This window comes from Zonotrichia leucophrys, chromosome 9, assembly GCF_028769735.1.
Source record: "Zonotrichia leucophrys gambelii isolate GWCS_2022_RI chromosome 9, RI_Zleu_2.0, whole genome shotgun sequence".
Lineage (NCBI taxonomy): Eukaryota > Metazoa > Chordata > Aves > Passeriformes > Passerellidae > Zonotrichia > Zonotrichia leucophrys.
In genome coordinates, this window is record NC_088179.1 from 12,428,143 (window position 1) to 12,454,817 (window position 26,675).

The window sequence follows — 26,675 nt, forward strand, 5'->3', positions numbered from 1 at the left end:
CTGACCTCGGTTCCCCAAGTGGAAGCTTGTCTTGGGCACTCACTGTTGTCACCATTTGCTCCAACATTTAAACAGATGCATATTCATACATATTTCCCCCCTATTTGCCATCCAGGCTTTTTTTATTTCTTCCATTTTCCCCCTCAGCCGAAGGGGAAGCTCCCCGGTAATTGCAGGGGCAGGAGAGCGGCGTTCAGGGGGACAGTGGCACCCGGGCACACACCTGAGCCACACGCCCACGCCTCCGCGTGGGAACCCGCTCCCACCATTCAGCTCCCAAGAAAACTGTTGATCCCTAAGTGTGAGCCCGAACCTTTGCATTTAGTGCTCACGGCTGCTTCGTTTCCTCCCTCCCCCAGCCCTTTCACCCCCAGCTCCGTGCCCGTGTTGTGCTTCCAGGGGTATCCAGGTCCCCCCGGTGGGCCGGGGCAGGTGCGGGGCGCTGGCGGCTGCGCCAGGACGGGATCGCTGCGGGGGCACAGGAGAGGGACGTGCCCTCCCTTCTCAGCCAACTGGACAAGAATGGGCTCTGTTATTATTGTTGTTGCTTTTTCTGTTAGTAATATTACTGTTATTGTTGTTGTTGTTGTTACTATTATATTAATTTAAAAACTATCCCGTTGCAACTTGCAAAGAGCCTGTAAATTTACCTTAAACCTGCTTTTTTTTTCCTAGCCAATGGTGTCAGGGGCCGGCTAGCCTGTCCCTCCAGAGCATTAACCCTTGTCGCTAGCTGGAGTGAGTGAGAAGCTGAGGTTTGGCCCTGAGGAGCCGTGTGTGTAGATCTGGCACAGCTTTGCTCCCTTAACTCCTGGATCTTTGTTTTGGTGGCGACCAGGGAGAGCAGGGAGCGCTGTGCTCGCATTTCCCTCTGGCTTTTACACACGCACACACACGCACACACACAAATCCCCTTTTCCAACTTTCTGCTTTTTGCGCTTCCCTTCCAGTTTTTTCACTTCTCAGACCTACTGGCAGCATTTGCCGAGATCTAGATCCCCGTCGTGGTAAGTGATGCTTTTCTCCATTGCAAAACTCGCTCAGCTCTCGGCTAGCTGTCCCAGGGATGGGTGTAGAAGTTGTATTTGTTTGGAGCAGAATTGCCCAACCCCAGTGGTTTCACGTCAAGCAGCACAGAGTAAAACTATTGTTGTGTATTAACTCTGAATGGGAGCAAACAGACCAAATAATCACTGCTGGCTCCGACAGTAGCACGGCACTAATGTAATTCTTTTTAAGTTTGAAAAGCAACTTCTCTTTTTCTTTTCCTTTTTTTCTTTTTTGGTTGTTATGGGGAAAACGAGCCTGTGTTTTCGGTCGGAACTTACATATTTACATTACACACCAGATCATAACAAACTATACAAAGAATGCAGCTGCCATATGTGCTTTGTGAACATACAATTATGATTGGGGGGTTCAAGCATTCAACTTAAGTATTGCAGACACACTGATACCACTCTGCAAGGTTCGTGCAGTACCTGAAAACTCACTCCATCTTTGGGAGAAGGGCTAGACAGACATTGCATTTTTAAAACCTCTCTTTTTTTTTTTTTTTTTTTTTTTTTTTAATTTAATAAATCAACTTCAGTAAATGCCTCCTGGACGTTTATTTTTAATGTACAGTCTGCAGCTCTGACTGGATCAAATTCACGATTATTCAGATGAGGTTGAATTTGAATAACTTGCTGGTTTGTCTCCCCCGCCCTCCCCCATCACACACCCCCCTCCTCTTTTTTTCCCTCTCTCTTTTTTTTTTTTTTTTTGTTTGTTTGTTTTAAAAATTAAGAAAATGAAGAGAACTGCTGAGTCCAGCTGACCTTTTGCTGACATAATGTAGCAGGAGACCGGTCGCAAATGAGGCCTGGATAAATTAGACGCTCTAATTCTCCGGGTAAAGGGATACTCAGCGCCCGGCTCGGGGCGCAGGGAGCCGGGCTGGGGCTGCCCCGGGCCGGCGGCAGGAGCGCGGTGCTGGCGGAGAGGCGCGGGGAGCCGCGGGCACCGCCAAGTTCAGGGCTCGTCCCCTCCGAGCCCGGAGCCGGTGCCGCCCGCTATGGCTCCCTACGCGGCTCCGCCATCGGCAGCCGCGCAGAGGCCGCGGGTGGGCACGAGTGGAAGGATCGCGGCCGGGCCCGGGCTTGGCGCTGCCGCCGCCCCGCTCAGCGCCCACGGGGGCTCCGCCCGGCGCCGCCGCTGCCCTCGGGGCCGGCCCGGTGCGGCCGCTCCGCCGGCGCGGGCAGCGATGCGCGGCTGGATCGAGGGGCGCGCAGGCGGCCGCGGGGGCGCGGAGCGGGGCCAGCCCCAGCCCGGGCTGATCAGCTCGTCAGGGTTTATCTCGTTAAGTTGTGCAGGACGGTACTGACGTGACAAGGCAAACTCTGGAGAGGGATTAATCTCCAGAAGTTGCTGTCACAAAAAGGAAAAAATAAGGCGGAAAGAAGAGAAGGAATCAGGGTTTCGTATTTTAGGCGATCATTTGTTGAGCATCTGCCGGCTCTGCTGCTCTGCTCGGGCTGGCTGGCCGGGGGATCGCTGTTTTAGAGGCAGCGGAGCGTTCTGGTGGCGCAGACTGAGGTCCTTTCCCCGCGGGAAGAGGCGAGCGCCGCTGCAGCGGGCGGCACGGGCAGGGCCACGGCGAGGGGCCGGTCCTGAGCTCCTCGGGCAAAACTTCCAGCCCAAGCGGGACCGAGCGCTTCCCTCCTCTCTAATGAGTCGCCTCTGCTAATAAATGGTGACTTTACTCAGGTTCCTCAGCGGGTTGCAGCTGAGTCCGAGACAATTTTATCCTATATTCCAAGACGTGTTTTAATAAAACTATTATAACGTTGGCATTTTATTAGGAGCCTATTGTTTCCAAATTAATCCTTGATCTATGAAAACGTTTATTCTACAAAACTGGATTCACCTCTGTGCACCCCTTTCTTCATCTACATGCATTTTACTACTAAGAACCTAGCTCTACATTTCCCTGAATCATCAGACCATTAATTTGCTAGGGAGCTAGCTGTTCCACACAGATGGATATGATTCGGAATAAACTCAGAAGAAATGCAAAAACATGTACTTTTCTGTCATATTACTCCTCCCCCCCTCCTTTTTTTTTTTTTTCCCCTTTCCTCTTTAGTCGGTTTGTGTTGAGCAACGCCTTCAGAAACTTCATTATCTAAAAGGCAGACCTAGAGGGCAGGGACTTTGGAAATAGTTCCCTTTTATTCTGAAACTGTCCAAACTCAGAGCAGGGTTGAACATGTCCTCAAATCTGCACCTTCCAGGAAGAAATGAATGATGTGCCAGACACTTCACTTCTAGTCAAAAAAATATAAACCAAATGCTGTGAGGTTCAGAATTCTTTCTCAGGCCTATTTTTTGTGTGTATTTTACAGTCTGAATGTAAAATGGTCCCCTCAGAAGTTGATAAAAAACTCATGCAGATGTTATAGTATATCTTTTGCTCTGTTTTATTACAAGTAGATTTTACTAACAATTCATATGAAAAGAAAATGGACAGCCAACCTGAGAGGATACCTTTGCAGGCTGTAGGCCAAGCAAGCTCAAAAAACTCACGTTAGATTTTAAGTTGGACTAGGTGTAATATTCTGAAAAAAAATCCCCCTTCCCCCTTCTTCCCCTCCTTTCTTTCCCCCCTGTCCCCCATGCAAATAGATATATTTTGCACTTAAAATTTCCCCCTCCTTTGACTTTCTTGAATGGTGAAAGTTTACACCCAGGTCAGCATGAAGCACTCTAACAGACTGTGGTTTGCAGTGGAATTTTAGGTTTCAAGGTATTGCACATAAAAAAAAAATCCCAACAGAGCAAGTGTAGTTTGTGCCTGACATCTAAAAGGGCTGTAATCTAGGAAACACCCAGAAAATGTTAATCTGCTAGATAACACAGAGTACAGAATAGAAACGTATTTCCATTAGCTCTGCGATACAAATCAAGAAACATTGTTAATATGTAGGATTGAAAAATTAAGAATTTGTAAATACAATGCCGGCCTACAGCATTTGAGGGAATTTTTTCCTATTTATAAAAAGTAAGTGTTTAATTATTCAGGTTCAGATTTTCCTCGTTGTATCTTCATGCTTTATTGGCAGGTTTAGGAAGTGGGGTTATAATACAGGCAGTTACAAGTCTAATGTGAGTGTCTATGTTTGAATCAAAATCATTATCTTTCACATAGGTGAGTGAAGCAGGTTATACATGCTTATAGCAATTTTTGTGTCAGTCACATTTTTTGATCCATTTATATTTTGTTATTTATTTTTATTTACCATTTCTGCTTGTTGCAGGACTTTCACTGAGATGAATATCCCTAATACATGCATTTATAATCGTCTTGTTAGTTTGTTTGAAATACTCAGGAAATTTTTTTAAAACTAAAATGAAAATACTTTTAATGCTCTATTAGTTTTCTGTTGTGACATTTGTCGGAGTTGTCTAGCCTCTAGGTACATTTGGTCAATATACATTGTGGTTCATACTTCCACAGACAATTTTAATCAGACAGCAAATTGTTGAATGTTCCCATAAGGAGCAGTGGACAAAGGCTACCAGGAAGGGTGACTACATTAAATTGGCAAAACATGAGGGCTGAAATAAGGGACTGAAGCAAACCACACTGAAATCAATGGGAGACTCCATTGAGTTGGAACAGGCTCAGTGTAAATCACTGCCCAGGTACGGCGCTTCTCGTCTCTTTCCAGCTCTGGTTTGGTTTATAGTGTGTTGTTCACAGGTAACATTCTAGGTTAAAATTATTTACAGGTAACATTCTGGATTGAAATTTATTGATTTATGCCTGGCATAAAAAGGTCTGTGTTGGGATGCAAGTGTAGATAAGAAACCTGGACTGGTATTGCAGAGCTGATGGAAATGACATGCAGATCACCTTATCCAAGCAAAGGTTGATTCTAGGATACTTCTTAAAATATTGTTTTTTAGCCAAATGTGTTTTTGTAGGAATGCAGTAACTATAGAAAAGATTTGGTGAGGTACTTTCTAGTATTTTTTTTTTCCAGCCACATGACTGAAAGTTGAAGATTGCCCAGATTACCATAGCTATATTCTTCCTTGCCAACGAGGGACCCCCCCCTCTCTCCCGCTGCTCTCTCAGCCTTAGCATGGTCCTGCAAATATAACATAATAATTAATTCACTGCTAATATTGGAACTTGACTGTGAAAAAGCTGTTTTCTGCTAGGAGAATTGAATGCAGTAAACACTGCTACAGCAAATGGAGTGTTTCTGTTGGGATATGCTATAAATGGTGTTTAGTCAGTTCCCAATGGAGCCATAAGTTTAGGATCAGATCCTGCTTAATATCATATTTCTCCTTCTCATGATACTTATTGACTGTAGCAAAAAGCACAGCTATTTAAAAAACTCTGCCCCTTAAAAAATATATGGACTTTCTTATCTAGAAAATCTTGGTAATCTTGGTATCAAGGAATTTTTAATTTTCTGCACACATTTGCAAAGGACTTAGAGACCCTTTTACAAACTTAGCCTCATACTTAGATACTCTCTCCTTTTTAGTTCTATTGTGTACTGAAGAATAGCTCATTTAATTAAAAAATCCTAACAGCATGAAATTGTGGAGTGCTGTCAGTAGTTGCAGAGCAAGGGACAAATTCTTGTTTTCTTATTCTGGCAAAATTTCCGATTGGTGCTATGTTTTTTATGAAGCTTGGGTATATACTTCAAGACCCCACCAGTAATAAAGAAAATCGTTTTACTCTTGCTTAAGCATTTCCCTGCTGGCTGATGGTAGCAGTCAGAAAACTGCATGCTCCTAGTTTTTTTTTGTCATAAATGAAGAAGTGTTAAAATGAAATCCTAAATGTTTCAAAAAGCTGTAAACAACTCACTTCTGATATGAATCTGTGCAGAAACAATCTGTCCATCCTCTTCCAAGAAGGACTTTGAGTTAAACTATAGGATAAGTTCTGCAGCCTTTTAACTTTTGTCCAGCCAAAGCTAATATATTATTTCTACCTGTAAAAGTAAAATGAAAGGGCTTTACAGTCCAGATCTGTTTATACTCTGTAGGTTGAGTAAAAAACCCAAAGTTTCCCCTCTGCCATGCCCAAATAAACAATGACCCTATTTTCAAGTTCTGCTCCATAAGTGTGTTAAATGCAGCAAGTATTTTGAGTAAATGTCATGCAGCTGTTTGGTCACTTGCAATTCCTGTGGTGTTGTGTCTGCCTGCGTTCTGTGTACTGCTATGCATACTGCAAGTGGACCCTGCTATTTCTGATACATCTTGTCAGATTTTCTATAAGTCTACAAGTTTTGCTCCAAGTAGATGAAAATAACAAAACGTTATAAATATTAGATGGTCTTGCTCCAGTGTGTGATGCTGTAAACCTCTGGAGATTTACAAAGAGACAGTGACAACACGAATGCAATTACACACGATACCACTTTATGAGCTAATTCTATAAAAGCAGCATCTCAGCTGTGCACTGACAATAATTTTTCACGGCGACTTTTGGAATGTCCCATGGAACCTTTTAATAGATTAATTATATGCTCATCCCAAAATAAATTTGCACGTGGCTACAATTAAACAAAAGGCCTGCCACTGCTTGAGTTTTTCCTGAGAAGGAGCTCGGGACGGAAGCAGTTGTTTCAGGGCTCAAATGGAGAAGCTGCAGCGCTGTGATAATCTGCCAGGACGCTCTGCTCTGGCCGTGCACCACCACCGTATGTGCCCCTGAGAGGCCTCTGCACCATCCACTGCCCTCTAAAGATTCCAGGCTGGTGAAGGAGAAATATTTCTTCTCTTTTGCTTCAACAGGTGACTTTGAAATGACCTATGAATTCTTCCACTTTTGTCAAGCTGAGATCAATAGCTAGCGTCGTTCTAGGAAAATACACGTAGGCATTTTCTCAAGGCATGCTAATTTAAAAAATAAGATCTGGAAAAACACTTGTAGTGTTAGAGGATTCAAAGACTAGTCAGAAAAAAAACAACTTTGGAATTGTTATAGCAGCTGCTATAATCTATTATGTAAATCATCTGGGAATTAAACCAAAATATTTTGTGAGATAGTTTTTGTCAAATAATAAATATGCTATCATTTAGACTTAATGTTTTTCTAGAGGTGTTATTGTTATGTGATGAAAGTGAAACCTCAGAGTACTCCTTATTTTGACTGATGAGGATTTAATATTTATTTATAGCCGTGCCAATGATAACACCCATATATCTGTTCAAGAGAACATATGTTTCTCAAAATTGGGTGTTGGAATTAACACTGTTGATCCATACCAAGTTATATTTGTCTTCTAGGTGTCACCTACATATTCTCACCAAATTTAATCAGAGACACTAAAAGATAAAATATGTGAAAAGAAACCCCAAACGGCATAAGTGCCTTTGGCCACATTATTACTTATTTTAATGTTCATTTATACCACTGTATATTTATACCACTTTCTGCAGAAACTCGATGGTTCCTTTTCATTGCTTGGATGTTGTAAACTGGCTTTTATAAGAGCAAGAATCAGAGCCTTAAATTCATTTTACCCTTCTGTAAAGGGGTGCTGTTGGGACATGTCAGATCATCAGCCTGTTGACTAAAGTACAGTATGATTTCACTAATGACTTGGATGCATACTGCAGATTACCACATTTTGCAAATTAGTGAGTAATCAAACACCATAAAAATCAAGGATACTGCATAATGAAATATACTTTATTCATTTAGTTTTACAACCATATATTAGTTTTAATTATTTGTGTTAGCAATTCACTGGATGCTGGAACATGGAGCTATAGATATGTTTCCTCTAAAAACTGTATTTGAACATCCAAAGCCCCTGTTGTAGCACTCTGATACACAATATTTTGTGAGAAGATGGGTGAGCACCTTTTCCTTGAGTGGGGAATCTTGTTTCAGGGATGATCCCTAAGAAGGCCCTGAGTTCTCAGGGCCAGCCTGATCCATCCTGGTGGAGATGCAGGGGAGGATTGTCTGTCACCTTGGGAAGGTCACTGCAGCTGGGCTTGTTGCTGTCCTCTTCTGGCTTTCAAAGAGCTGAGGAAGAGAGAGAAACTCACATTGGGCAGGGTAGAGCAGAAGCCTGACTTGAGTGTCCTTGGCCACTCACTGGAAGAAACCTCTCTCTCCTGCTCCTTTATTCCACTCCTTCCTCCTCCTTTCCTCCACACATCAGGCCCAGACCATGAAGAACACCAAATTGTATGTTTCACCCCTTGTTTATGGTGTAATATCTAGTGATGGATCAGGGAGTGGAAACTTCTCTGTTAGGAGCCTGTAGCCTTCAAGGAGGATTTATTCCTGGGTTCCCCCTCGAGATGTTCACCTCCAGCACCAGCAGCTGCCTGCTGCCCACCTGGGCAGAAACCACTCCTTCCATATCTCAGGATGAACTTCTGTTTCTCCTGAGCTACTTTAGGCCTCTGCCATGGAGAAAAACATCCCCTCAGGGTCTTAATTTCTTGCCATTCCTTTAAGAAAAGTACTGATTATTTTTAAAAGTGTCAAAGTAAATATTTTGTGCATATATAAAACCTATCTGCAACGTGTGTGGCTGGTTTTGTTTTTTTTCCTCTGTACATTTAATTTTCTCTTCCATATACCAGCTTGTCATCTGGCAGTTCCATAAACTCTCTGTTGTTAAAACAATTTCTCTTTTTTCCTTATATTTTAAGTTTGATCCATGAATGGCCTGTCAAGAGTTTTGTATTATTGTAAGCTGAAGTTTGGATGGTAGCAGCGACAGGCCACTAACCATAATTGTGTTGCTGTTACCACTGTAACAAATTTGTGTCATTTAGCTATTTTGAAGCTTGGGAAGTACATAAAGACAAATGTAGTACTGATGAATATTTATTATACTGCTGTGGGATCTTAGGTTTAACCATCTTTCCCTCAATTCTGCAAAAATTCAGTGGAGCGGATTATATCAGAAAATGGGGAAGAAGTGTGAAAACCTTGCTGCAAAAATTATTTATGACTGTGGAAAATAGTTAATTATATAATTTTAGTTAAGAACAATGTTAGGGATAGTCTTCTTGCAAAGGCTGGGGTAGGAGACATGCACTTGGCCTGACCTGAAGTCAGTACAGCAGTGTTGGACAAGCACTGTGTGAAGTGCACAGATTTTTCTCATTTGACAGTATTCAACTGAATGCAGCTTTATGCCCCAAATATCTGTGTTTCTTGGTGACCTTATTAGAGAAAGGAAAGTTTCAGCCCCCTCATAGTCTCAGCAGGAGCAAGCCTTTTCCTGTATCACAGTCAGGGCAAAGGAAGGTTGTGTTCTCCACTGCTTCTGAGGTGGTGGGGTATTATTAACCTACTTGACGCATGATTTTAATGTGTATAAAACATGCTAAAAATTTCAAATTATTGGCAGGACATTGAATTTTTTCTTTTTTCTTTTTTTTTTTTTAGATAAAAAATGAATATAGGCAATAGAAAATTGATAGGCATGAGTCATAATATTTCCCTTCTTTACTTCAAGGAATAACCTTTTTGAAATAGTCACGATCTAGAAATAATTTTTTTTACTCCTGTTGATAATATAGTGTGCATTGGAGACTTGACATAATGAATTATATTTTAGCTAATTATAGTCTTCTTAGAAGCATAGCAGCCAGTATTTATCACATATGGAGGACCTCTGTGAGAACAGATCTCGATTTTTTTATTTTCAGTTTAGAGAGAACTGCAGTTATCTAACAACCAGTGAGTCACTGCCAATGGTTGAATAAGAACCTTAAAGAAATTGTAAAGCATTGCAACAAAAAGAACACTCTTTCCATGTGCTGCGTATGACTGCCCATCAGTGTAGCCGGGACAAACCAGACTGGTCAGCACCAATGCCCTCAAGTCAAGAACGACTAAAGTTGAACAATTTTGGAGGTTTAAGTAGAGGCTAAACAGACCTTAGATGATTTTATGACCCCTGCAAACAGACACCTGAATTTCATCCATCCCAACGTAGCTCATGGTTATGCTCTTTCCCTTGGCCAGTGAGTGTGTGTGAAATATGACCATCTCTGAATAAGAAAACCTCAGACATTTACATGAGAACATCTCTCAAGGTCATAAACTATGTGTGCTAAAGACAAAAGGATATTAATTTGACCATAATTTGTGTGAGGGCTTTCAACAAGGCAGTGGAATGCACATTTTTAAGACTTTTTTTCTCTAGTAATTTAATTTCTCGGGAAATGCTGCCATTAATATTTTATTTTGAGCACTGGGGCGCTAATGGTATTATCCATGTTTCTCTTTACTCCTGACAGTACACTCAACACCAAACACTTGTTCCAGTAACATATTTATCCCCTGGTACATATAAAGTCTTCTTTTTCTTTCTATCTCTTTTTTTTCTCCCCAGTGACCCTCACTTATAAACAGCACCAATGTTTAGAAAGGCTGGAAAAATAACGAGATGGGGTTCATATGAAAAACTGTGATTTTTCCAAGTGAAATTAGAAACAGGGTCTCTTTAACATGGAAATTTGATTTCTGTACAATTTGAGGACTCATTTCTGTGACTGTCACATATGTAAAATTTCTAGTGAAGTCAAAGAGGCCTTTGAATACAAAGAAACAGCACAATCAAGCTCTGAATATATATATATTTTCCATATGCTTTTCTCTCTCCCCCAGTGATGTACATGTTATAATAATTTCATCCAGATAAAACTGTCATAATTTTAATTTTTACAGTCCTTAAGCTGTTTAAAAAATAAAATTAATAAAAACAATTTCTGAGAAGAACTCCTCTTTGTGAGAGCATTTAATTAGCATCTCTATTTTTTATTTTAATTTGAAAGGGGAAATATTGCATTGTCAGGACATCCTTGAATGATATCCTAGATATTTTGTTTGTTTTGAATGGCTTGAAATCACACAACTTTACTGAATTATAACCAGATAAATATATCTATGCCTGAGGGCAGGAAGTCCTGGCAGTTGAGATGTGGGGAACATGCAGTTTGTCCATACCAGATTCTTCTGTTCCCTTTTACCAATAAATCTAGTCGAAAGCTTTGTTTTCACTCTCTGCATGATAAATAAAGTCCCTGGCTATGGTGCCATATTAGTGTTTGGTACTTGTGCTTGTAATTCCACTTATTCTCATGGAGAGATGAGACCTCTGTGAACCAAACCTCATCAGGTCAGGTTTTGTTTGGGTTACCGCCTATTCTGAAGCAGTGAAAATATCACATATTGCAAATCTTCTGGGATTGATGAATCACACCTTGGCTTCACAAGGTCATCTGCAACAGTTATTCGAGCTGCCAGACCACCCACCTCAGCTTTTGATTTTCCACATTGTCCACTTTTATCTTCTATTTACCCATTTTTAAATTCTCCTCCCCCTCTCCCTGATCTCACTTGTAAAAATCAGTTGAGAGAAGACTGTAAAAAGTCCTTTGCATGTTCATACAACTCTGTTTGGGTGAACCCTTTTGTAAACAATTTTTCTTGCATGACAGAGTGTGTGCTGTGTGGCAGACATTTTTATGAGGTAGCCCAGGACAGGGCTAATCACATCACCCTGTCTCAGGTTTTGACCTTATCACTGTTGTGCACTGAGCCTAAAAATTGGACACTGGCAACCACATTGGGGGAAAATAAATGGGAAATGACATTTTAGTTAAAAAGAATAAGTAGATTTTATTTTATTGAAACAAAAGGTCATAGGACTTTTATTTATTGTTCTTGCATGAGTGTAATTAAATAGCTGCCATGTTGCCACGTCAAATGATTAAAAAAAAAAAAGGGACAATTTCACTTACCAGGACCCAATTCATGGTTCTGCAGCTGTTTTACATTCAGGCCTTTAATGAAGCCAGTGGAAACTCTACCTGGAAAGCAATAAGAAAATAATATTCTTATGTGAAACATCATTTATAACATCTGTAATAAAGCAGGCTAAATCATACCTTTGCCATTTGAAATCATAAATAGTATGTTAGCTTTTAAAAGCAGCCTTTGTCCTTTTGAAATCTTTTGATGTCAGGCTGCTTTAAGAAAAGCCTAAGTAGATCTCTTCTGTACAGTGGTTTGATTAAGAAAAAAATCATTACAGCGTCTTCAGTACATCTCTAATGAAAAGTAGTGTATAAATGTGAGCCTGGTAATTCATTATCAGAATCAGAAACAGAAGAATTTGTTGATACAACCATTATTGTTTCCACAAGAAATAATAAAATAAGCTATTCTAAATTGATTACTGGCAGATTTTTTTAATATACGGATATGTATGTGCATGCATGCAGATTGGTGACATAATCTTTAATAACCTGTGTTTAAGAATGCAATTTTTCACCGATGTGCTAAACCTCTTATTCACAGATATATTGGCACCTTTTACAGCGATAGCCTGACTGCACAAAATCAGAGACAAACTCTGGCAGTACTATCAAGAATATTTCTTAAAACAAAGTAGAAATAGGTCCTTCAAATTCAGAAAAAACAGCGTGCATTTCTACAAAATGGAAAATAACAGTTACTTGCAAAATGCCAGGCTGCAGAGAGGGATGTGGCTTGCAGGGCAAATTTGCTGCAGCTTCCAGTATAAAACCATGTAAGCCCAATGTGATGCCAGAAAGCCAGATCTGAGCCACATGTGTGTGACCTGCACTGCCCTGGGCAGCCTGCACACCATGGCCAGTGCTCGGGCAGCTCTGCTGAGGGGCTGAGGCAGCACCTGGGAGAGAAACTCAGGTTGAGAAGAAATGGTGCTTTAGGGTGTTTCCTGGGTAAACTGACTCCATGAAAAATTCTCATCCTTTTCACTCTTGAGTTTTTTTTCATAGCTCTCATTCTGCACAGAGCTCGGGCACAGAGCTCCCCACACCCAGCTCACACTGAGCCCTCCCTGTGTCCCTGCCCAGCCCGGGGGCAGGGGGGTCCCCAGGGTCACCCCCTGCCCACCCCTGCTCCTGCAGAGACCCTGCTGGCAGGGGCTGCTGTGGGGAGCTCTGATGGAGGAGAGGCTGCTCCTGGTGGGCAGAAAGGAGCAGCCAAAGCTCGTCCCAGCAGCTGCCAATCAATCAAAGTGAGCTCAGAGCAGCGGCCGGCCCGGAACCCTCGGCCATCACTTACACTAACAGAGTTATCTCTCCCTGATATTGCCTCAGAGAAGCAGGTCCCAGATGTTACCTGCTTAATAATGTTCCCGTTTCCCAAGGACAAAGCTCCCTGCAGCTCCTGCACCGAGGGCTGGCTGGATACCTGTGGTGGGTCCTCAGAGCTTGGCTTGCCCCGACAGCTGACAGAGCACATTGACATGGCTCCTCCAAGAAGGACAATTGCATTAAGGCTTGATCTTATTTTTATTTTTTCCATTCTTTATTCGGTGAAATAAAATAGGAGAAGCACAGTGCTCTAAAGCAAGTATAAATGTAATTTTGCTGCCCTTCTTTTTGTTGTGTGGATGCCAGTTGCCAAAAGGCAGAGAAAAATAATTTGGTTGGAATTTGTATCCCATGAAACACGAAGATTTCAGAAGTTTGAGAGAGAGGCTGCTCTTGCCTGCTGTGTGCACAAACCATGCACAGGGCAGGGTGATTAGCTGCAGTGATACCAGGATGCACATCCCCTATAACTTTGGGACAATGCTAATGTTTTCTCTTTGCTTTCAGTTTACTGTGCCCAAAGGACTGATGACCTCTAGAGCCTAATTTTCATATCATACTTTTAGCAGAGATATTAAACATGCTGTAGTTAACCTCTTATGATTTATAACAGAGTAAGTGGACTCAGATTCATTCTGAAGTGGACAAGCTTATCCACAACTTCCAGATGTTGACAATGCAATTAGTCCCTATGTGGAAAGAAAGAGAGGTGTTTCTCTAAGCCAATATTCAATTTCCACTCTCCAATCCCTCCTTGTTTTAACTTGGCCCACATGCTGGTATCCAATGGTGATGGATATTTTGTTTTTTGACTCATATGGAGAATCTGCACACAACTCACTGATACATAGATGGATAAGGTGCTGGAAAAAAAGGGTAAATACCCCCATTAAAAGCATAGTAAATAATTGGTCTTAAACAAGAATATATGGAGAAAACAAAAATACTGCTATTAAATACACTTTTCCTGTCTGCAGTAGAACACAAAACAAATTTGCAACATTAATTATTTCCACCACCTTTGAGCCTGAAATACAAATATGTCAGGTATTTAAATACTAATTTACTTAAAAGAAATCTCTACTTTATTAAACCATCATTATGCATATTGGAAAGTTAAAAGTCAAAGCTATGTAGCTGCTGAGGTAAAATTCACATTTATTGTCCACTGAATGTGATGGAAATTGAATTTGTCAGGAGCCTGATTGATATCTAGAAGTGTTTTGTTTTCAGTGACTGGCACTGCCGAGTTACAACCATCTATCATCTAACAGGTAATTAGTCAGATTTCTCATCATGAGCCTTCAATCCTGCTGTTTTATTATTGAAATACCACAAACCAGTAGGCTTCTGAATGCAGATAAAGTTCTCTGTCATGGTCTTAAGGACAAAGACTACATTTTGCAACTCAACTGTAGTAAGTTTGAATAAAAGTCACTGAAATGTGAGGCATGATATTAATATATATGGGAAAATGAGATTCTGGAAAACATCATCAGTGGTGACTTATTTTGTTTTTATCTGCAAAAGAATATTTAAGATTAAAAGCTTCAGTATTGTAATGTAGAAAAATATGTCCCTGTACAGAAGGAGGTTGGCTGAGACAGAAAACTTTTTGGAGCTTGGGAGGATAAGGTGGAAATCAGGGCCTGTCTCTCTGAAGGCCCAGTCCCTGTCCCTCCCCACAGTGCAGACATCAGCTCCTCCCAAGCAGCACCCCCAGGTCCTTCCTGGGCTGTCCCAGAGAAACCAGTCCTGCTCCTGCAGTCTCTGGGGTAGCTCTCATTTGTCTCCAGGGAAAGCAAAGCGCGGCTCACTGAGCTGGGTCCCGTTCCACAGTGGGCAAGAATGGAGTTTGGGACTCAGGTCCCAGGTTTTTGTATGAACATAAACCCCAAAATTTACGTTCACACAAAACCAGCTTCGTTGGGAGATGCTTATAAACACCTCACTTATGGCTGAGTGCACGTTTGAACCATTTGCAAGCTCCAATAAAAAAGGATAAAATAAATAATGTTTGATAACCGTTGTTACCTACATGACTGTGATATAACTGCTTTTTTCTGTACATTCCTATTCTTCTCCCCTCATCTCTTTGAATTGTTCACTGTAGATGATATAACAGCAGTTGAAAAAACATTATTAGATAAGGATATAAAAAAGTAAAAATAAACTGTTACTAGAGCTTCAGGAACATAAGAACAATGAACTGATTACGCTAGTAAATGCATTGCACTCCGGGTTCTGACTGTCTTCATGTCTACAAGGAAATTGAAAATGTGTTGCTGTTCATCCTTAAAATATTGCTTTTGTAACAGAATGCAATTGTATGAACTAATATTAGTAAAAGCTTAATTAATGTTCACTTTTGGGACTAATTGATGTAATCCAGATGCACAATTCACTCATAGCACTGCCTTGTTGGCAACCTCGGTGGCTTCAGCCAAATCAAAATTTTTTTAAGCTTAATTCTAATGTAATTTTTTTTTTTGTGGAAATCTGTGTTCATAATATCCCAGCCCTTCATAATGTCAAGACCCAACACCTTTAAGTTCTTAATGAATCATAAATGTTGTTATTTTCTAGAGAAATTCTACAGAATTGTTGAATATGCAAATTTCACATACTTCTGTAATTCTGAGTTAGAAAGGATAATTTGCCATAGGTGATAAAGTGTTCTTAGTTTATGCTACACACAATAAAACAATTTATAAAAAAGTTAGCTAATTGTACTAAAGAAAATATTTTGATCCAAAATGTCAAAACATGTCTGGAATGAATAAAATGCCCAATGAATATCACTTGTTTAGTGACTCAAAGAATTTGACAGTAGTAGAATTTAAACCACAGTGTACATTATCAGATAACATATATGTGAATATTGTATTACAATATTTATTTGCAGTTTTCTTAAGATTATCTTGCGCTGTAGAGCCAAGTAATTTTGAATTATGAGTTCATTGCACATTCTTGAGCTGATATTGTCACATAAGAGCAAGAGGCTGAGACAAGATCACCAGTGAAAGAGCAGAGTGTGTGTTAAAGCTGAAGTCTGGAGGAAGGTAAATCTGGTTCCACTAAGTTTGGCACAGAGGAGGACCAAAACTTGGACATTCTGAATAACACCAGACTTTTAGGGAGAGTGAAATGGAATTTACACTTTGTGGCTGAGACCCATCTTTCAAGTAAATGCTCCCTGCAGAGGGGATCAAATAATCCCTTGATGGAAAATGCAAATATAAACCTGATCAAGAGCCACAGCTTTTCTTTACTCTCCTTCAGTACAAGAGGTCTCTTTTACGTGGAATTTGGATAGCTTGTGTGTTTGGGTAAACTAACCCTGCCAAGCTGTTTGTAAACAAATCCCTTATTTCTTGTGCACTTACTCTACAGTCCAGCCCTTACAATCCATGTGGAAAACAAGGACATGTTCCTGTCTGGAGAGGATGAAGTGAGAAGTATTTGTAGATAAAGGTCGGAGGCATACATGAAATCAGGGTAATTCACAAAAAACCCCAAACTAGCAGAACATAAGGTGACTGTCAAAGCATGGAGGAACATATTAGCAGTAATAAATAACCCAGAAATCTCCCTTCATGGAAATAAACCAATGCAAACACTGAAGACAGCCAAGGCTAAACACTAATTAGATATAACTGCATTTTCAAAATGATTTAATGGGTCAGAGAGCCATTCCCTGGCACTGCCCTAGTAGACACCTGGGCAGAGGCAGTCAGCTCCCCCTTCAAGGTCCCCAGGCTTTGCAAAACACCAGTGGGGAACCATGGGCCAGATCAGGGGAACAAGAAGAAACAAAACATCTTATGCATGGCAGACATTGGAGAATCTGGGCTGTAGAGCAACACAGAAGTTGGGATTTCTCTAGGTTATTACAGATTAACAAGGTTTTTGCAGGAACACTTTTCAGCAACAGGTCACAGGCTATGTTAGGTTTGCTGAATATTTGCCAATATGAATTATAGTCCTTGTCAATGCACTGAGCTAGTCATGTGGGATGGGAGCCTTGTGCTTCAAGCTGCACTTTGAAGCAGCTTGTACTAGTGGCTGATGTGATTGCTGACTCTGGCATTGTATGGTATAATTTAAAATAATTGATACTGGTTCTGGCCCTGCCTTTCCTTTCATGAGCAGTTAGCAGTTTAAATTTTAAGAGTTCCAGTGTACCAGCATTTTGTTTCTTGCTTTACCTTTCTGCCTCCCATCAAGCAAGTACCTGGCTGAGGGCAGGAGGCCAAGGATGTCTTATTCCTAGGCAATCACCTTTGCAGAGTTGTCACATGAACACATGGTCTCTCCTAAATGGCTGTTCACCATCATCTGCATCAACAGCAGCTCCAGTGGTTTCTAAATGGAGGAACCTAAGGCGGCCCAGATCCTCTGCTCCCATCTCCTCTGCCTGTGGTCTGTCTCCAGGCACTCACAGTGCTCATCATTCCACAGGGCCTTCTTCTGCCTGGCACTTGACCGCCAAGAGGTGAGCTCAGAGGACTTTGGCCAGGTCACTGCCCAGTGTCCTACACAGGCAGCCTGGTGTCATTGGCACAGCATGGGCCACAGGGAAATATAAAAAGGGGCCACCCTGACTTCTGCCCTCTCTTCATATTTTGCTGCCGGCTTCTGCCACCACAGTGACCTTACAACCACCTCCTGTACAGCCACAGTCTGGCAGAGCAGCCTGTGACAGCCCAAACCCTTCAACCCCCTCAGCTTTGGTGCTTTGTGGCCATATTTGGACAAAAGTACAGAATAAATAGCAGTGGTCAAATGGGCACCTGACAGAGGTCTGGTGGAACAAAAGTGGCAGTGGTGGAGGGCCACAGGAAGGGGATCTTCTCGTCTCTGGGTTTTACATTCATTTTGACAGAGGCAAGATCGATTTTGAAATGAAGGTTCAAAGCACCAAGCCTTTAGAAGGACTGCTTGGAACAGATTATTTTCCTTTTGATGTTAGTAGATTAATTAAGCTGCTGAAATCTAAAATGAAGGGTACAGTCAAGCCCACCCTCAGCAGTAAGCATGAGCTGGCAAGTATGTAATGGGTACTTTTCTCTCACCTTTCAATTGCAATTTGGGCTTCCTGATTATAGTGAGGATGATGAGCAGGCTGTTCCTTCAGGAGACCCAGCAGGCAGGTGCTGGTGCCAGAGCAGGGCACATCTCCCAGTGCTTTGCAAGTAAAAGCCCGTGGGTTCATCCTGCACCATCAGAGGTGTGTGGGCATGGCATCCCCTGCTGGTGCAGCTCTCACTCCCCTCCCATGGAGGAAAGTGTGGGGACAACCCACGGTGGAGGGACACAGAGGACTTGAGAGGATGAGAAGTGCTGGTTTTCTCTCCTGTGGGTTCAAAAAGCCCCGACTTCCACCCACACATCCTCCCACCTCCAGGCACCTGAAGCAAATCCTGTAAGAATGGCAAGGTTGCAAGGGGCTGAATGCGTGGGGCTTAGCTAAAACCCTCAGGGATAATGATAACTGACGCATTCACAGAAAGAAATTCTTTAAAGTTCAGTGGTTGTAAAAATGGATAATATATTAATGTTTCGGTATGTTTATTAAATACTTAACAATGTAATTTTTTTAAAGACTATCCTAGCCTTGCTATCTTTTTGCATGTGCTTAGTTACCATTTTAAACAACTACAAAACAGTGACATGTGGTAGTGAAGATTTCCTAAGCATCCCAAAGCAATATATGTGTGTGATATATGACATCCTTCCATAAATCCTAAATTTACACAGTATGCTAATGCTTGATTCCATAATTTCTTTTAAAAATGATTATACCCTGCTGCTAAGAGCAAAGGCATACTAAAATCAGTTTTCTATGCTTTTCCAACAATGAAATGCAAGCCAGCACACCACATAACCAATACTTACCATATGTTAGAAGATAATCCAGTAGGCTTCAGACACTGACATGATTTGCTTAAATAAAAATCCCGTTTTTTAAGGCAGTAACAACAGCCTACCATTTTTATTATTCCTTTAGTGACCTACTACAGAAACACTAATATTGAATATAAATATTTTTGTTGTAAATCAGCCTAGTCTATTTTCATTGCCTTTAATGTGGGATGGCACAGGCTTAGATGCTAGGCTAGAGGAAAAAGAGCTGCCATTAAATCATTGGGTTGTTCGAAGAAATTCTCAAAACCAGAAAATATTAATCAGATCAAAAGAAGCCTAAAGAGCAGCTTCAAGATTTCTCTGGTATACTGGGGATGAGATGAAACAGTTCAATTTGGTATTAAAATAATCAAATATACTCTAGAAAAACAGCTATAAAATATTTTTGTAGAGCACTGGTGTCTCTTAAGTGCAGTTCATTGCTTTCCTGTTCTGTACCAAATGAAACTTAATATTAAGCACATGCTTAAGTGTTTGCAAATTTGGGGTCTAAGGAAAGAAAATGTGAAATGCAATTTTTATAGTGAAAGGAATGAATGCATCTGACAGGTTAAGATTAAGGCTCTATGCACTAATGTGGCATCTTTCATTGTTACAGAATGATAAGAAAATAGAAAAATTGCATGTAGAAAGTGGAAGGTAGCAAATACATTCCCTTTCTTTCAGACTCACCAGGGAAAACATACTTGATCTCAAGTACTGCTTAAAGGTAGAAAATAAAAAATTTTAAAGCTGAGATACTTCCAATTTTTCCCAAATCATTAGGACATCAGAGCTGAACTCTTGGCCCCACTGAAGTCAGTGATAGATGAAAATACAGATCTAAAAGAAATTTTTAACTATTATCACTAGACCATTTCTCTCACATCATACTTTTAAATACTATTATAACTTCAAGTTATGTAATGACATGATCCTCAGTAAAGGATTTTTTTTACACTAGTAAAACGTATTTGCACCTGTGAGGCAGTGCTTTATATTTCCTTTTAATGAAAATATTGTGTAACAAATCTCAGCTTGCTGGATCTATTAACAGCCCAGTTTCTCCAGCTAGATGAGTTTGAATTTCTGGTGCCCTTTTTCTCAGACCAGACTAGTCCAGCTGGAGCAGGGGCTAGTTTTATTGAGTAATGGACTGAGCAAAACCAGTAGTTATGGGGATACAAGGAGTATTCCCAATGGGAGCATTTGGCAGTATGTAGAAATATTTGTAATAGGAGGATCTGGCATGTTTCCAGCGTCTGCAAAAAATGTAGACTCCTCCTTTACTCCCCAAATATGCAAAGGCTTTACAGCCGAGAACAGAGAAATGTGGGAACTCCACAACTTGACACATTGATCCTCTCCCAAATTGCCCACAACTGTGTACGTGCTTTGGAACACCCTCTGCAAAGCCAGCATTTGGAGTAAGTGTTCGTTAGCTCTTGTTCTAATTAATAGCAGAGTGAATTACTTTGTGCATTATGTAGTTAGCTATTTATTGGGCCAGATCCTCAGCTGGGGTTAATCAGCATAACTATTGATCTTGACAGAACTTCCCCAATTATATCAGTTATGGTTCTGGATATTTGACTTTATGTCATTTTTCAATAATACAGTAGAAATTGAAAATGGAAGTATATGTTTGAATATTTATAGGTAAATTGAATTCAGAATTTTGATAAGTACAGTAAATTATGCACAGAATTTAATTTTGGACAAAGGTTTTGTAGGGACAAAATAGGATTCATTCTTTTTGCTGCCAGGATCACTTTGTGAAAACATATTCAAAATTGCTGAGGGGATTCTATTGTGGCATAATCCCACTGAAATTAAAAGCTCCACTATGCAACACTTACTAGCCAACAATTTCTTTTTGACATTTGGAAAATATCACAGGTTATCCCAACCTTCTGTTCAGTTAAAGCTCACATGTTCATTTTGTTGTAACCTACTTTAGAGACAAATCAAGCATATCCTTTTCCTTAGTATTGAAAATTAGATTGTACTAATTGTTTATAACCTTGGGTTATAAATGTACACCTTGGGAAAAAGGGCCAACAGAGGACACAGAAAATGATATGACTGTCCAATGGTAGGAATATTACTTTTGAGAAAATATAAAGGTACAGTAATCTTAACAAAACTTATGACATGAAAACCTGGATGCTACTTTCAGAATATTCAAACATGTAATCCCTGTTGTAGTAAATCCCAAATCCTGCCCTGTAGAAATGCAGGCTGTGAGCGCATTTCAAGTTAATGAATGAACGCACACATGGTGATGTACTAGAATATAAGGAGGATTTTAAAGCATACTTAGATTCCTAACTCACTTATTAAATCAAATAATCCAAATACCTTTAAAATATGGTCATTTGCACTATTTACTGAAGGACTCAGGCTAAACTTCACTTAGTAATGCAAAGATGGATGTTCTTGGGAAAGTTTTAGGGAATTTTGGCTTGAGTAATATCTTACAATAATTGCTATTTTTTTGTAATTGCCAATAATTACAATAATTCTCTGAGAGTAGGAAGAGCCTTGGGACGGACAGGGTTATCTATGAGGAGAGGGAGTTACTTCCCCACACACTGAGCAGAATACTACGGCTGCTTGGAGGCCTCTAAAGTTGCACCATTTTATACCAATGTGACAGTGTCACATTCCAAAAAAGTGACTGATTTACACCTTAATGAAAATGTGTCCTCCATAGTTACCTGTATTGTGCTGTTCCAGATGAGGCTGATTAATCACAAAGACTGAGGCACATAGCTAGCAAACTCCTATCCCTGAATTTTAGTCACATGAGGACCTACTGTCCCAGCTGCTTTTAATGAGAGTTACATGGGTAAAGCCTTGTCTGCTCTTGAAGATCTTTGTGCAGAACCAAGAATTATTCAAGAGAATTGGCTCAGAACGTTGCAAATTGGAGTTGGTTAGGTAAATATTGTGTCTTTCTCAGTCCATAAGCAAGATGCAGCACTCTAATATGAAAGCTATAAAATTGATTTTATAGTCTGGTGTAGAGCCAGTGGTCAATAATGCATAACTACACCAATAAGATAAACTCAAATTGTAGGAGGTCTGAATAATCTTGCAGTGTGATGTATATCAAATGTATCATCTAACACTTGCTTCTTATTTTCCTGTCTGTACCATGATATTTATAGCTGTTTCACAAACAGGTAAACTGAATTACCTAGTAGTAGCTATAAAACACATTGTATAAATACAGATTTCTCCTGGTATTTGTGGGCTGTGGTTCTGCAGTTCATTGCATGGTCAATTGCTGGAAAAGTTGTTCCTGGAGAATTTCAGTGGGCCTTTCTCTGTACAAAAATGGCAGCTTCTGAGGCTTACCAGACATGTGGAATAGACTGTGCTTTGTACTGACCCAGGTATATGGTACTTTATTATCAATATGGAAACACCTTGCAATCACCTATGTATATGAGGCTTCTTTTCTGCTTCTTGAGTCTGGACTATTCTATAGAAAAGTTGAAATACATTCTCTCAGAAGATCTTTAGTCATCAGTCCAACTGCAGAGTTCACTCATACTCACTTTAATCTCTGGGAGAGAAGTACCTAGAGCAACTCCTGAGAGCAGCAGGAGCATCTACAAGCAGAATAAACTCTTCTTTACAAAGACAGAAATTTCTTGAGAGTAAGCTCAAGGAAATTGTCTACCTGTACAGTGTTTTGTTGGCAGACCTTCTTCAAGTAGATTTTTTGTATATTGGCAAAAGTGTATTTTGTCAGCACATCTTTTGCTGGTTCCCCAAGTAGGAAAACTGTGTTGACAAAAGGACATTAATTGACAAAAGGAATGTTTGACCTTGTAATCTCACCAAAATTACAGCTCCTGTCTGACAGAGATAGAGCAACTAAAAAGTCAACTTTGAGCTTCTACTGGAAGTAAGAAACATATCAAAACTAATCTTCCCTCCCAAGAACAAAGTGCATCTCTTGTGCAGTCTTTGCTGGTGTTTGCACTTGGCACTGCATATTTGCCATTGTAGATCCAGAAAATAGCAAAAACCTGCAACCCCAAAGTCCTCCCTGCAGAGAGTTCTTTCTTTGTGAAGGAAATTCATGTAGCTGCCATGAATCATCTTCCAGTCTGCACCACGCAAAGCTCCATGAATGGTGCAAGATGGGTTGCAGCAAGATTTGTACAGAGGACCTAAGTTAATGCCACAGACACCCAGAAAAATAATAACTTTTCTCTTTGAGGTATCTGTGGTGAAACTGATACAGATGTGTGCACATCTTAACAACAAAGTAATTTAATTTTTCCAACTTATATTGTGTTAATACATCCATGAAAAGGTGTCTGACCCTTCTAGGCTGGGGCTGATACATGGCAACCCTGGATCAGCTTAGTCTAACCAGTCCTTGTTCAACAACAAACTTTCTCATAGAAGCAAACAGCTTGCTCTCTTTCCTCCAGCAAACCTTGTCCTCTCAGGTTTCTCTGCTTACCTGTCACTACATGAAAGATCCGTCCTCTCTGTAAGCTCTGACACAGCTTTCTCATTAAGCACCACAGACGACTGTGCAGCCACAGAAAGGCTCCATGCTGTATTTCATACTTCTGTCACATGAGAAACTAAACTGCTAAGTATGGTAGCCACACTTGAGTTGGCATGCTTTGAACATGTGATTGCCATCATTTCGCATAAAGCCAGGCAATCAGCAGGAGTTCTAATCATTACTAGATAGTTTATTTTCACACTATTTTTCATATAGTACATTATTTTGGAATTCATATTGCTGAATGGGTTAGTAAAGATTAAATTAGACAATGTAATGATAATCAGGACATTGTGCTGACTGTAAAAGTAATTTGATTCTCTGAGAATTTGACAAGGGGGAGGGAACAAGAACTTGAAGTTTTAAGTATGTCCAAGATTTGAGGAGGATGGCATTAAACAGTTAGAGAAGAAGACTTCACAAGGTACAACCAGCCATGATACAATTAATTGAAAAATAAAAGAAAGGTTTGAAAATTAAAATTGAAAACAGTGATATTGGTTTTTTTAATTAAATAAGTAAATGTTACATTAGACACTTCTAATTACATATGAAAACAGAGACAGGCTAGGCTGTTTTAAAAGTCTGTGTAGAGAACAAAACTGAAAGTAGCAAAAAGTAAAAAAAAAAAAACCCAAAACCCCAAACAAATAGAATTAATAAAATAGAAGGGGAAAAAGCCCTAGAGAAGGAATTAATACACCTCTGTTTAGGCATTAGCACTTTCAAGGAAGCTCTGGCTGCCTGTCAGAGCCCCACTGGAATCAATGGGTTACTGTATGGGTGTGGATATCAACCAGTTCTGTGCAGTTTGCAGGCTCTTGGCTAAGATGTGAAGCTATCATCACCTTAACCACTGTGCTTGTATGCTATATCACATTTCCCCATCTGGATTCTTTTTGTCTCTTCAACTAGCAGCCTCCTTGGAGCATGGACTGTCTCTTCTGAATATTTAGCACTTAGCACAAAGAAACCTTGATCCCAACTGCAATTCAGAAGAGTAACAATTATTTTTAATGATACAGAGTATAAAGATTTTCAAAACAAAGCTGAATTTGATCACCAAAAATGCTGGACTGGCCTAATAAAATTTGGGAATTATTTTAGTAATTCTGTCTTGATATTTATAGGTTCAGTAAATGTCTGTAAGACTAATGTCAAATCCAAAAGTTTCAAAAATGTTTTTAGTGGTGTTTGAAAATATATATGAAAATTTTAATATAATTACTCACTATGATCAACTGATCGTAGTGAAGATCAACCGATCTCCCTCTCATTTTCAGCCAAGTTTTAGCAGAGCGTGGGATTAGACTCCCTCAGAATGCTGCTGTTGAGATTAGACCACTCACAAACCTCATGTGTGGCCACATCCCACTGCAAACCCTCTGTGTGGGCTCCACATCCCACTGCAAACCTCTGTGTGGGCTCTAATCCCAGTGCAAACCCTCAATGTGGGCTCCACATCCACTGCAAACCTCTGTGTGGGCTCCACATCCCACTGCAAACCTCTGTGTGGGTTCTAATCCCACTGCAAACCTCTGTGTGGGTTCTAATCCCACTGCAAACCCTCAGTGTGGGCTCCACATCCACTGCAAACCCTCAGTGTGAGCTCCACATCCCAATGCAAATCCTCAGTGTGGGCTCTAATCCCAATGCAAACCCTCTGTGTGGGTTCTAATCCCACTGCAAACCCTCAGTGTGGGCTCCATATCCCTTTTGCCCCACCTCCTATCACTGCTGCTTATGGTACCATGACTGAATGTCTCAAAAAGCTAGAGATGCAACGATGCCACTTCTCCCAAAACTGCAAAGAAGGGTTTAGTTTTGGGATCTTGAAGATCTGAGGTGACCAAGTTAATATTGAGTGAATGAATTTAGGAACAGGCACGTTTCGAGCCCTCTCTGTTGGTACAAAACCACTCATAAGCATTAGTCATTTTTGAAAATTTTGGCCTAAGCTTACCACAGATACTGACAGAATGGGACATACATACAACTCATTGTTGGAAATTAGATACCTCTGCAGAAATATTGTGCTGACAATAGTGACATTTGCAGCACCTTTATATCCTCAACAATGCCACTATTCTTTGATACTGAACATTCTCCATCAGTGTACATCAGAGAACTGAGGTCCTTTTGGAAACTATGGAGATATTTAGTTCAGAGCATAATGGGTGAAAGAGAGAGCACCCCTGTGACTTTTAAATATGGAGCAGTGAGCTTACACGAGTCCCGAAAGTCACATTAATTTCACATTTATGACTACATATTATTCATTTGGAAGTCAACAACTGAATTAACAGGAAAAAATTCTTATCACAAAACTATCTCAGCTGCTTTTATTGTTTTACTGAATCCATAAATTTAAGAACTAGCAGTTGCTAAGAAAACAGGCATGGAAAGTCCATTCTGAATGATCAGAGACCTAGTGTTCTCAGAGTGACCAGGCAGTAGCTGTGTCCAGGAGGTACAATTGTGACTTTCTCTGCCCAGCAGCCTTGCTGTTTTGACATACAGCTGTACTAATACTGCCATCACCCTTCAGATCCCTGCAGCTGGAGAAAGGCACAAGCTAGATCTGCTTTGATTTAATACATAAATATCAGTTTTTAAGGAGCTTCATTCACATGGGCACAATACATAATGACTCAACAATGTAAAAATTATGAGATTATGATTTGTGTCATTCAAGACACAGCACACAGGTAATCCTAGAAAGCTGGAGACTGACAAAAAACATATGGGTAACTCTAAAAACTGTTCACTATTAACAAGAGAAACATGGTAAGCCACTGGGGAAACTTGGCTAAATTTACATTTTTGTAGAGCTGTTAAAGATGTGTATCTGGGCATATTGAAGCAAAATCTTACACATACAGCTAGTGTATTCACATACATTGGCTAAAATTTTCAAATACCTAGGATTAAAATTTAGTCCTAAACAGATATTAAGTTTCCTAATTATGCATGGCTGTGGACCCTGTACTCATAATTCTCTGCTGAAGTCAGAGTTTCCAGTTGGGCACTGCCTGTGAATAATCAAGCAATTTTATTTAGAAGCCTAAATTTGGATGTCATAGTTTAA

General features: G+C 40.3%; 1 long non-coding RNA gene across 1 annotated transcript in view; it reads left to right on the forward strand.

The window, feature by feature from the left end:
* Nucleotides 1-790: 790 nt before the first annotated feature.
* Nucleotides 791-26,675, forward strand: part of LOC135451579 (uncharacterized) — a 65,239-nt gene continuing 39,354 nt past the window's right edge. The window contains exon 1 of the long non-coding RNA XR_010441368.1: nucleotides 791-1,007. This is a non-coding gene — a long non-coding RNA (uncharacterized LOC135451579). The remainder of the gene's footprint in view (nucleotides 1,008-26,675) is intronic.